Here is an 11,307-nt window from a genome sequence, read left to right as displayed (position 1 = left end):
CAAATGGTAAGCGTTGTCAGGGCATAGTCGTTATTATCGCACGCTTTATTTCAGTATTGATGGTATACAGACTTGACTATTTCATGCATTGCTTCAGTGCGGTGGGGGTATAGACATAACTATCGCATGGCCCACTTTAACGCATACTGTTGTGGGGGCATATCCATCTCTGTCGCACTAGATAGCTAAGATACCGTGCATACCTGGATGTAAATGTGATAGGGAGTGATACTACGAGATAGCATCTAAAGAATACGCAGACATAATATAGTATACCGATCACAATGTTGTTTCATTAGATAGTGAATTATATATCACATGAAATGAGTATTAGGCCTGCATTAAGTTTAATACAATCCAAATGGAAGTTTTCTGCAAATTTGACAATACAGACCGTCTGCATGGCATTTATTATCCTTGTGAAAAAAAGCACTACATGTTAGTCATATGGATTATTTAAATTTACATACATGATTATCGTCCCGTTATATTCAATTTGTGTATTCGCCGATTATCGCTTTAATTGTCATGGATTTTTTTTGTAATGGTGTTTTCACTTTCAGTTACTTTGTGTTTTTTTACTGAGATATATTTATTCCCCCCTTCTTTCTTAGCACTTTGAAACTTTCGTATAAAGCGCTTTATATATTGTGTATATTATCATTATTATGTATATGTTTTCCTTCAGCAAGAAATTTATCTGCAATGTGCTGCACTCGACCCAGGTGAGGTGAATGGGTACCCGGCAGGATTAATTCCTTGCATGCACTGAGCGCCGGTGATGGCAGCTCGAGCTAAAGCCGGGGTAATAATAGCAGCGCTTTGTATCCTCAGGCAAAAGGCGCTTTATAAATACCGCTATTATTATTATTATTATTATTATGTTTGCAACAAGGAATAACTTTTTTCTAAAACTTTAATTAATCAGACCAACGTAATTCTTTCGTGACCATAGGTTATATGCTATTCAATACGCAATAATTATATTATCTATTAAACAGTCAATGTATAATTCGTATCATTTCTGTATTTAAGTCTTTAATTTTCGACCACATCCTGTCATTGTTACATGAGGAAGAATTATACTTCTCATTGGGGAAACAAATACTTGACTCTTGAAGAGTTTCCAAGGAGACGAATTACTTCGAATCATTTCTATGCCAGCCATTCCATTTCGATATACAATCATAATAATGTTTTAGAAATATCTTCCTTTTGGCATGTTTGGTGATTATATCATAAATGGATCTTTCATCACCAACGTCTTGCGTTCTATGCACTTACACTATATTGAGAATAATACTACTTGTTGAAAATGGTAATATATAATCAAATAAAGTAAAACTACACAAAAGCCGAAACTCTGAAAATGTCACAAAAACTTGAAACAAAATTGCAAGGTTATTGGCTTTTAATATTAAGTAATATTTTTGAAATGTGACATGCATGCTGGCTTAGGGCTGCCATGAAAATGCAATAAGTAGGCTGATAATGTCACGTCCCCTCTTTCATTTTTCTTTCTCTTTTTCTTTGTTTTTACATTAAATCATAATGGCCCATACGTTACATCACATCTCCCTTGAAACAAAAGAGATGTAGTTGAGACAATATTTAGTTATTTACCCAACACATTAAACTTTTAAGTCAGGAGTCATCCTATTTTGATTTTTTTTTGGACAATAATTGAATAAATCTAATTTCATATGAAATAATATAATGCAAAAGATAGTGTGGACATGGCATCGCTCTTCACATATTTACTATTAGGACATGTATAGAACCGTTTTGCCGAATAAGTGCACATGCTGTATGTCACAACTTTGTTACTCGTTGTCTCAATCAGTGTTCATTATTTTGTTTGTCTGATTTTACCTTATATCTATTCACTTTATTAGATATTTTCATAAAGGGTGTGTGGGAGGGGGGATTTGTGATACAGCTCAACCGACCATGTGGCTGATGTAGACTTAAGTGACAGTTTGTGGGACTGTGTGTGAGGGTGTGTGTGTATGTGTTTGGGTAAGGGTGCGTGTGTTTGTGTATGTGTGTATTAAAGAGCAGGGCATGTCTAGGTATATTACTCGTGTGTAATTTAGTTAGGGTTTTTACGCGTATATGTGTGTGCGTACACGGGGGTGCGTAACGATGCATATGGGTAGGTTGATGGATAGTTGTGCGTTGTATCTTCATCACAAGCATGGTCATGATGGTTAGGAACACTTCCACACCTCGGTGTGTTTAGTCTTTTTTTTTAGCTTGTTTGTGTGTGTGATGGCGCTATTTGATTTTCACATTATTATGTTGTGGTAATCCTACTGATCTTTTAACAGAAACAAAAATACGAGTACTGTTCACCATCGTCATCATCATTATCATCATCATCACCATCATCATAATCATAACCATTTGTTGTTGCATTTTATATTTGTTTTTAACTTCGTTTATATCATTATGCAAGTTAGGCATTTCATTTTTCGTCTATTCGCAAGGGAAGTTAATAGTTGAGGGGTTTTTTTCAAGGAAATAGGTGAAAAAAGAAATATAAGTAATACGAATCCGTATCTAACCGTTTATCCAGATCTATGTTTTTTTTTAAAACAATATAAAAATAATACTTATAGAATTACAACATAATACAATACATGATAAAATAACACTGGATGGATCGCCCTACTCATCTCAGCCATTACAGCACAACTGTTCTGCCGAGGGGTTCAGCTATATTAAATAAACAAGATGAAATTTATATTACAAAAATAAATTCAACTAAATGAAAAAAAAAATCAACAAAAAAGCAACATCAGTTAAAGGGAGAAAGAACAGCAACACCAACCCACCCTGCATTAGAAACTGAGTACCCAACCCCAACTATCACACACACACACAAGTTACCCCCAAATAATATTCTTGAACTTTGGTTGAAAGGGAAATAGTAGTAGTAGTAAAATGGTATTTATTGGTAAAAACAACATATCGCAGCCCAAAGGCTGAATTACATGAAGTTTACAATTGTAATGTTAAAAATTTGATTACACATCATTTTCACAATTCAATTACATAATAATATGAAATAACTACATCTCAAGACTAAATACAACTTTTAACAGACTAAGGGTTGAAAGGATGGCATAAAGAAAGAGAACAAGAGAGAAAGAAACATAGAAAGGAAGGAGAGGATGACATATGGGATAAGAGAAAGGAAAATAGGGAGAGAGGGAGAGATGTTAAGAAAAGGATAAATCATGGGGTGGAGAAGTGGGAATGAAAAAGCTTGAATGAGTTGGCAGAAAAGGTAAGGGAAATGAAAGAAAGAAACGAAAAAGAAACTGAAGCATACATGTGTTTATGTAGGAAAACGAAATATACCAAAAACTGTAATAATTGCATTTCATATATGTAAAACGTTTGCGTTATAATTCGAATTCACAATATCGAAATAACATAATGTCTCGCAAAGTAACATGGAAAATATACAACGCATATAACAATGCAAGAAAGTTCACGAGGGAGTCGTTTTGGTCTAAGCATTACCCATCTTACTTCAACATTATCCGGAATATCCACATGAAAAACTTGTGGTTTGAGCATTGGTTTCACGTAGAGGGCGACACCTCCACCCTTTCTACCCATTCTTGATTTCGTGAACATTTCGTAGCCAGGAATTTCCAATTCTGATGGTGTGTCTTGAGTAATCCATGTTTCGGTCATTAGGTGTCCAAATGAATGTATGAATAGAAGGTGATTTTATAAGAGATAAATAATTGAATTGCGAGGGCCCACGGTATGAAAACATTCGACGACACGATTCAGTATGCGGCGTAGGTAAAGATAAGTTTCTAGTTGAGCGTAAGGAATAGTTGTGATAAATACTATTAAAATAATATTTTAAGTAAGGGGCACTGAGATCATGAATGACTTTGAAAACCATGGATTTTTATGTTTTTTTTTGTGGACGACATTACAAAGATTCCCAGTTTAAGATGGAGTGAATATCACAGTTTCTATATAAGTTTGAATGGACTTATCTCAAGTATTATTCTTCAAGCTCTGTTTCGCAACTTTTGCAATTGGGTAAAACATCATTTTATTACAAGAATCGAACATTACATTAGCATAGTAAAGAATAGGCAGAATATTCGATTTGTAGATATATTTCAAGCTAGCCTCATTAAAACTGTGTCGGAGACGGACCAAAAAAACAACTTATGAGCTTGTTCACTTTTACAGTCAAATATTCAAGGTTTGTCCCATTTTAACTGCTGATCAATAATCACTCCAAGATATTTAGCACTTTCTTTAGGCTGGATCCACTTTCCCTGTATACATATTTGAAGTGGGGAACACTTGCTTAACATACATGACACAGTGCGGGATCCAATCAACAAACATTCTGTTTTATCAAATTTTAAACTCAAATTATTATAACACATCCATTTTTAAACATGGCTTAACTGTATGTTCAGTATACTTTTCTCTATTTATTACTTTTTAAGGGAAAAATAAAGGACAGTATCATCTGCGTAAGATGGATAGTAAGTCGACCGACATTCTTCATGATGTCGTTTATATAGTAAAGAGCAGTGGCCCTAAACTTGAGCACTGAGGCACACCGTATTGTAAATGTATTAAGTCAGAGACAGTAGAATTTATACAAGTACATATTTTACGGTTGCTCATTTAGCTTTTAAAGCAGATAAGACTATCATCTGACAATTTGATTTTTTTCAAACAGAATAATGGTTAGTGGCATCAAAGGCCTTACGCATGTCGACGAAAACCACTCCACTGTATAAACCATTGTCAAGAGCGTGAAGCCATTCATCAATGACTCTTATAAGAGAAGTAATGGTTGAGTGCCTTTCTGTAAAGCCAGACTGATGTCAAGAAAGTAAATTGTTCAATTTCAAGTGATCAGCAAGTTGAATTTGAACAATTTTTTTCAATAATTTTATAAGCCCATAAAAGAATCACAAATGCCCGATAATCAGTAGGTGATGACAAAGTGGCAGTTTAATGCCCAAGCTCAAGTTTTCAATTCACAAACTGTAACAATCAAATCACCTATCACAAATGTCCTCAAAAAATGTAGGTAGGTTAATAAATTACCATGAACTGCTATTGTGGAAGAGTGAACGGATATCGGTACTCGTATCTTATTGATTCATTGTTCTTAAGGTGATGAAATTGTGGAAAACCCAGTCAAAACATTTTTTTATAAAAAAAATATATATTAATAAAATTAATAAAAAATGTTTTGACTGGGTTTCCCACCCTTTCCATATCTTCACTTGTTAACTTTTTTTATTTTTGAACTTCACCTTGACCTTGAACTTGAACGTGAAAGGATATTTATCAAAAATCGCATTCTTTGCTATCTTATTACGCTTCAATCAAACCATTGAAACCGGTACTAAATCGACCGATGATGCCATTTTATTGATTTTTTGTTGTTATTTCCTTGTTTGTTTCGTTTGTTTCATTTTCGTCACGATTGATTTACTTTATTATTTATTTGAATTTATTTATTCAGGATCAAAGGTCATCAACAAAGCTTTTTTGCCATCATTTTAATGACAACAGATTGAAAACAGCCAGTGAATATAAACATGATAATGTAATGAATTAGATTAGATATTACAAAAAGAAAACAACCAGAACATTGCAATAGCGTACGTTTCATAATGTCATGATACTTATTTGTAGAAATAAAACCTAAATGAAATGAAATGAAAAAGCATGAGATATTTCATCGATCAGGGGGCGGTCGATTCGTATTTTACTTTGCAAACCCCTTTACTCGAGTTAAGGGTCTGAATGCGCAGCCTATAATGCCTTGTGTACGGAAGAGCACGTTTTAAATGCGCTAGTCTTCGCGTGGAGACTCACCCGTTGATCAAAGTTTCAATCAGGGTCAGTGCCAGTGGACTAGTCGATCTGTGTAATTATAGAATATACTATAATCCACAGTGTATTCCCATTTAAGGTCGGGAATGCATTATTTTCTTTTTTTCATTGCCTTCTCCAAATCTTTAAAGATATCGATTTATGTTTACTTTATTATTATAATTTTTTTCTAATGTCAATGTTTTCCAATGCAAAGTCCCATTTGTCATTGCTGTCTGTATTATTTTTTTTCTAAAAATGAAGCCCTGGAAAAATTCCACCAGAATATATGTATATAGATTACTTCAATGAAAATTAAGTAAAGTGACCAAAAATACCATTCCAATTTAATTCCATGTAGGGCTTACTACATGTGGTACAATTAGTCTCCCCTGTATGATTATTTCAGTCCCAAACCGTGTCTAAACGTATTTGTGTGTGTTTGTTTCTTCTTCACACTACACTGGAGGCGTGTATTTTATCGATATGAACTACATGTGGAGCGTTGTGGCCCAGTGGATTAGTCTTCAGACTCTGAAACAGAGGGTCGTGGGTTCGAATCCCAGCCATGGTGTAATTTCATTCGGCAAGAAATTTACCCACATTATGCTGCACTCGACCCAGGTGAGGTAAATGGGTACCTGACAAGAATTTATTCCTTGAAATGCCACTGCGCTGTAAAAGGCTGCGGGGCTAAAGCCAGAGGGTACTAATATCCAATTAAGCGCAAAGTGACGCATTTGGCAGTGATATGCGCTAAATAAGCATGTTGGTATTATTATTGTTATATTTGATACAACACACATCCACTTTGCACTTATTTTTCAAAATAGCACATTTGTAATGTTAAACTTTGACTTGAAGATTCACACAATTATATTTTGCTTCTCACACAATTTATTTTATTCTAGTTTCATTTACAATGCCCACCTGCCCAATGCTTATCTCATAATGATGCGCTCTACGTTGTGAAAATATCCTGACTACGTGAAGCCGCAATAAGGAAGGAAGTGCATGGAACATTCGATTCGAAATGATGTTTTGTTAAGATTATCTGGGTAATATTATATTTGACCGTCTTAAAAATAAACTCTGATACTGGTAACAACAGAAAATTATATGTTCACGGGACTATGAACACTTTAAATAAATAATATTTGCCGAACGATTTGTCAGAAAAATATACAATTATAAGAAAATGAGGAAAAGAAGATTAGAAAATGACTGAAAAATGTCCGTCTATTTTAGCAACACCACGAAAAGCATATGCTGATGAAACGAATATTAAAGGAAAATGAAACCCTTGGAACAAGTGGGCTTGTGTGGAAAGAGAAAAATCAAAGAATAAGATCAAAGAAAGTTTGAGCAAAATCGGACAAATTATGAGAAAGTTATGAACATTTTAATATTGTGATCACTGATGCTATGGAGATCCTCACATTGGCAATGCGACATATGTGTGTGATGTCACATGTGAACAACTTTCCCTTTGATGGACTTCAAAATACCCCCAAAATGTCTCTGTTTGCTCTTTCTTATGATGATACAAACTCTTTATCCATAACATATATTCTTTGAAAGTCTGTATGACAAGCCCCCCCTATAGCAAGAATTCATGATCTACTGATAGATGTGATAAAAGAGCCATTGAAATATATACAAAAACAATGGGAATGTTGTTCACATGTGACATCACACATCTTTGTCGCATTGCCAATATGAAGATCTTTGTTACAATAATGATCTAAACTCCAAATGCTCATAACTTTCTTATTATTTGTTCAATTGTTCTCAAACTTTCGTTGATCTGTTTCTTTGATTTTCTGTTATCATGGTTATCACACAAGCCATCTTGTCTCAAAGGTTTCCTTTAAAGACTTCAAGCAACCCTGAATTATTTTAATGGAAATTTGTTGTTCTAAATAAGCATTCTGGCATATGAAAAATAAATTAGAATTCCTTCCAACCCTTTTCATGTCGAAATAAGATGTGTATATCAGAATTAGAACTGAGCTTTAAGCATGCTTTAAGAATGTAAAGATTAGACAGATAGACATGAGAGAGATCATTTGCTTAATGGGTTTCTTCTATATAAACCCCTCAAAAAAAGTTTTGCAACTCAGTTTTGGGGATGATATCTTTTTGGTTAATGAAGTATAACAAATGAAACTGACATCATTGGAAAGCTGAATTATTATTCTTTACAATGACATGCCATTTGCCGTGATTATGTAATCATGGAATATGCAGTCACCCTGAACATTGACAAAAGTCAGAAGTGAAATGTTGCAAAATGCATTGATTTCTAACAGGAGTCTCCATTTCTATAGAATTTCCACCATGCAGGTGACAGTGAATGCACTCGGTCCATCCTGGAAACAATTGGAAATTCGCTATTGGGAACGACGCATTTTGCAACATTTCATTTCTAACATTGCTACGTATTATCATGTCTGTGTATTTCATGATTACACTAGCATTACAAATGACACATGATTGTAAAGAAGAATAATCATGCTTTCTAAAGATATCACTTTTACACATGATGATGGCACATTAAGAAATTTATTAGCACTCAAACTTGCAGTTTGAGTTGCAGAACTCAAACATGACTTGGCAACGAATTTTGCAACATTTCATTTTTTACATTGCTGCATATTTATCATGTCTGTGTATTTCATGATAACACTAGCATTACAAATGACACATGATCGTAAAGAGGAATAATCATACTTTCCAATGATACCACTTTTACATATGATGATGGCACACTAAGAAATCTATAAGCACTCAAACTTGAGTTGCAGAACTTTTTTTGAGGGGTGTATATTCTTTTTCACTTGTAGGGATCATATGTCTTTCCTTAGTGTTAAACCATGTGTGTGTCTTTTGAATATGTTCTTTATATTACATTCAATTTAATTTAATTCTCAAATCAATACAGTCGAATCAATAAAGACAATGGATCAAACGAAACCGACTATTTAGAGTACAAACATGTATCAAGCGTATGCTTGCGAAGGTCTGGGTGCATATATTAGATTTTAGTGTAATGAGGAGAAGAAGGTTTTATTAATCTGTTTTTTCCAATACATTAATACCAAGTTCAGTTCGAAGCTGTTTAAATCTGCCGTTGGAAAAGATCAAGTTAAGTTTGAGTGTAGCGAATAAAGAAGTAATTCTCCTCATCAATTGCCCTTTCATGTGAATTAAAAAGGAAACAATTGAAAAAAGATAGAGTCATAGTGAGCTAAATTTTGAGGGGTATGAACATGGCACACGCGATAAATCTGTCAGAAATAGAGCTTTAATGTGTTATGTTTGATACCAAATGTTCTAAAAAAAAAAGGAATTAAAAGTCACAACATTTTTCTTGTCATTATGGGCATCTGAAAAATCACAAATTTCTCCAAATTTGATAATGACAAAATTACGAAGCAAATAGCTATTCGTGGTTAAACTGGTGATGGAAAGTGATATTACCTCGATAATAAAATAGGAATGCGAATTATCACGCCATTTATTCTTATTAATGTTTAGAGACTGTAAAGTTTTAAGGGAGTGTAACATATGGTCGGGGAAAGGTTTTTTTAAGTATGAGAAAGCGAACACCCCCTAAAAAAGAACAAAAATGAATAATGATTACAAGTATTCTGATATCTACTATTTAATGCCAAATGAAAGCACTTATAAGCGTCAGATTTTTAGGCGTGCCAAAAGGTCCAAAGTGCCTGCAACAAGACAACGAGCTTCTTCCTATACATGTATTTGATGTTGCAATATTATCCTTATAAACAAATCAATGACTTTATGTTACCGTGTTTGCCAGAATATACATAACCACCTTAAAAATAACACTGAAAATATATATAATAATACAGGTTGTTTACCAACAGCTTCACATAGCGTGCTTACATTCGGTTTATTAAATTTATTAGGCTTGAGGTAAATATTTGAGCCAGTGTAAAGAAGTTATCACATGCCAAATTGGCAATGAAAAATATAACAAGCATATTACTTTTCTATAAATATTCTCATGGTGACACTGCATTTAATGATGAACACAGTATTTCGCTTTTACTGTCCCTTTCATACTTTGGAAATGTTGCCAAGATATCAATGCACTTTGTAGAGATATTACGGTCTTCCTTCCGAAAAAAAAAACAGATCCACTTTCCCGGTGTAGCCTAAACCAAGAAATCACAATCCCTCGTGGTAATTTTCTTAACCACAATAAGAAGCACATGCATACGGTATAGATGTCACAAGCCCAATGACAACAAGAAGGCACAAAAGATGCGACCCAACCCATTCCAATAATTTTCTAAATATGATATAGCTGATTAAAAACATTGAATGAACATGATTGGCCACCTAAAACTAATTGTAGGAAGGGCAATTACTGAACTTCCTTCAACCAAATTGGAAAGCAAATATCACACAATTTTAGATATTTTGACGGGCGGAATAACTAGGGTTATTTTTTGTTTTAAGTGATGAATTCTATTCCGTCAGGAGATGTACTTTTTTCTTATAAATGGATTTACGCGTGTGATCCCGGTAGGTTTTAAACAGTAGGGAGTTTTGGCACAGCAACGTACGGAGAGTTCAAGGACCGCGAAAATGACCGTCATAAAAAAGAAGAGGAGACTGTGTCGGAAATTGTTGATTGAAACCTTGTTTCGGGCCTTGATTGTGGAAACGAAATATCAATTGCAAGTTTTCGTCAGCTCTGAAACACGGGACAAAACTGCTAATCGGGTTCACCAATATTCGACAAAGACCCCTAACTGTTCCTTGTCATTTGACAGACATTTTCAATAAATTTACTGTGTTCTTAAATCATCTGAACGTTTCTGAGCGAAAACTCCCCGTTGTCAAGATTTTGCAGGGGCCCGTTTCATAAGGGACTATGTAACTGTTGTAACCTTGTCATTATGGCAACCCGTGGTGTGGACCGTGGAAAACATAATTATGATTGGCTGCTGAGCCCTGTTACCATCGTAGTAGTGGCGGAAGCGGGGGGGACGGGGGGACGTGTCCCCCCTAAATTTGAAGAGGGGGGGACGGTCCCCCCTAAATTTGTTGTTGATGACCTTTTTTTTTTTTTTTTTTGCTTGTCAATTTATTTTCCTACGTCCCCCCAAAAATTTTAGGGTTGAGAACCTTTTTTCTTTTTCTTGTCAAAATTTTTTTGTTTGTCCCCTCCTAAAATTTTTGGCTTCCGCCGCCAATGCTGTTACCATCGTAGTAGTTGCCATTTTGACAAAGTTACAACGTTGCAAGTCATTTATGAAATGGGCCTCAGGACCGTACAGTTATACCAGACCAAAGACAAATTAGCAAAACTGTCTTCAGAATAACCAAAGATATTACGTTATATTCAATGACATACCAGCGATCGGTGTTGGGTCAGTGTCATTG

The sequence above is a fragment of the Lytechinus variegatus genome, chromosome 9, assembly GCF_018143015.1.
Source record: "Lytechinus variegatus isolate NC3 chromosome 9, Lvar_3.0, whole genome shotgun sequence".
Lineage (NCBI taxonomy): Eukaryota > Metazoa > Echinodermata > Echinoidea > Temnopleuroida > Toxopneustidae > Lytechinus > Lytechinus variegatus.
This window is presented reverse-complemented; position numbering follows the sequence as displayed.